Below are 2,476 nucleotides of genomic sequence, written 5' to 3' on the forward strand. Positions count from 1 at the left end.
TGTCTCATAAAATAATCAGAGAAGGAAATGAAGAGCTGCTTTATGGCTATTTGCATTTCTTTCTTTTTTGTCAATTATGGTAAAATATACATGATTTAGTTTAAAAGGGTTTGAATCAGAGGGAAAAAAGGGAAATTATATGGCACACTTGTTCTATGACACCTGCAATTTCTAAAAGTATAAAGATAGTTTTATTAAATATAAGGACAGTACATGTACAAATGAACTCCTGACTTCTTCTAAAAGGTGACATTGTGATAAAATATATACATATATACACATAATGGTTAAGGGTGGCTTGCTTGTTTCACCGTGGTACAGTCGTTTCTGGCTTGATTGCTCGTTGCTTTAGAGTCTTTCAGTTCAACTGCAGCGGTGTTGTCAGGTGGCATGGCAGAGCTGTAAATGTGGGCAACACATCTGAGTTGGGTTTCAAAAGAAGATTTCAGGCCCACCAGTTCCGAGTCTAGGAAGGCTGATTAGAGGCACCGCTGCAGAGCAGGGAGCTAAGAATGAATTCTCAGGTGCTCTTGTACTGGTTCTGTATGCTGCTGTATAATTAAAATGTGGTGGCACATTTGTGGCTCGTTGTTTCCTTCCTGGTGGATCTTGGAGATTCATATCATGAGAAGAAATTTTGGTGGTGGCACAGATGGATGAGACTCTGTTTGTAGAAATTTCAGAAAATGTTCTGAGAAAGAACTATGAAGTACACGCTGTCGACTAGGTTTCAGAGATGTATTGGGAACACTCTTTGATCTTCCTCCAAGCCACCCACTCATCCACCTGGTAACTGCACCCTGGCCATCAGTGAACAACTCTTCCGTTTCCTCCTTTTTCATACCCAGACTGCTTCCCATTAATCTTAATACCTCACGACACTTGGTTTTTGATGTCTGAAAGTATCTAATAAAGAGCTTTCTCATTAGGACTTTGTCCACTTTTCCTTCTGTGCTCTGTAGTACATTCATCAGTTTCTTTTGTACCTCATCCAGCATTTGTTGTTGGCATGCATTTTGTTTTTTAAGATTTTTAACTTGTTCCTCCTTCCCATCTACTTGTTCTCTCAGTCTCGATGCTGAGTCTAATGCAGCATTCGCCTCATCCAAACGTTCCTGTAGTGATGAAAGTTTTCCTGCCAGATTTTCTGCCTTTGTCTTCCATTCCCTTACAAGGTGGTTTTGCTTTGGTAGTTCGGCAGAATACATAGCTTTTTCCTCTTGCTGGAAACGGTCTAGTACCCCCTGCAGGTTGACTAGGGAGAGAGCATACTGCTTTACTTGTTCTTGTGAGATGGAAAGCTGTTGTGCAGTTTCATCCCTCTGTGTGGAGACTGCATTCAGTTGGACCTGCAATGATGCTACCTGCAAACTGGCTTGACACTTTGCGTCCCTCATTGCATCAGGGGATGAAAGTAGCTTGTCTTCCAGTGCTGTGACTTTCTTTCTTAGGCTGTTCTCCCTGTCTTCTGCAGCCAAAGCTTCACGAGTAGAAGAGTCTTCTGATTGTAAAACATGCTTATGCAGGCTCTCTAGCTCCCGGTTTAAGTGTAATTCCTTGTTATGTAAATGTTGTAGCTCATTCTGCAGGGCACAGTTTTCCATTTGTTTCTATTTCAGGGCCAACAGGACTTGATCTCTCTCCTGTTGAAACACAGCTGCCTTCTGCATGGATTTCACTGCATTTAAAAGCTGATCTAACTCCCCAGTCTTGTCCTGTTCCTTTCCTTTGAGTAGTTGTTCCAAAACAAGAGCCTTCTCCTTCATTGCCTGGCACTCAAACTCCCTTTCTTACTGCATCATCGACATCATGGTATTAGCCTCTTTTAATGCTTGATGTTCTGTTTCTTTTACCCTAGATGTTTCTGCTATTTTTTCATTTTCCTCTTTCAGTTTAGAAATGTCCGTTTCTAAAATTGATATTCTCTCCTTCAGGTTTGTTACTGCCTGCCTTAAAAGTTCATTTTCATTCACTTTATTAGTGAAATTTTCATTTAACAAAAGTTACTTGGCACTTTTTGCTTCGATTAAGAGGTCTTTTTCCTTACGTAACTTTTTAAAAACATCTCGTTTGTCCTTTATCTCCTTAACTTCTGGATCATTTAGTTCATGCCGAGTGCCTGTGTGGTGAAGAAGTGCCCACGCAAGTGAGTCATGCAGCAAGATGATGATGCAACAACAATGAAAAGTGAGTGAATCCAGAATCTGTACTGTTCTGGTTTCTCTTAGAGTAATGCCCAGTTGCCCAAATGAAAACTCTCTGAGAATTGGACCCTGCTGTGCACTCTGCTCAGATGCTTTTCTCTTGGTGCTTTAGAAGAACAGATGGGATATGGTGGTCAAATCAAAGCTCTCTAAGCAAGTGTGGGGACACTTGTGGAAGGGCACATGCTTTGCTTGTGCATACATCTCTCAAGCCCATTTTGCTTTGTGATTCCAAAATTCTTAATTGGTGGAGGAAAAATGTTGCTGGGATA

At 41.0% G+C, this 2,476-nt stretch overlaps 1 pseudogene; it reads right to left on the reverse strand.

Annotated features, from left to right (window-relative positions):
- Nucleotides 1-287: 287 nt before the first annotated feature.
- On the reverse strand, nucleotides 288-2,099 carry LOC131277408 (thyroid receptor-interacting protein 11 pseudogene; annotated as a pseudogene).
- Nucleotides 2,100-2,476: the final 377 nt, after the last annotated feature.

Source organism: Dasypus novemcinctus (assembly GCF_030445035.2).
Source record: "Dasypus novemcinctus isolate mDasNov1 chromosome 12 unlocalized genomic scaffold, mDasNov1.1.hap2 SUPER_12_unloc_2, whole genome shotgun sequence".
In the NCBI taxonomy this organism is placed as follows: domain Eukaryota; kingdom Metazoa; phylum Chordata; class Mammalia; order Cingulata; family Dasypodidae; genus Dasypus; species Dasypus novemcinctus.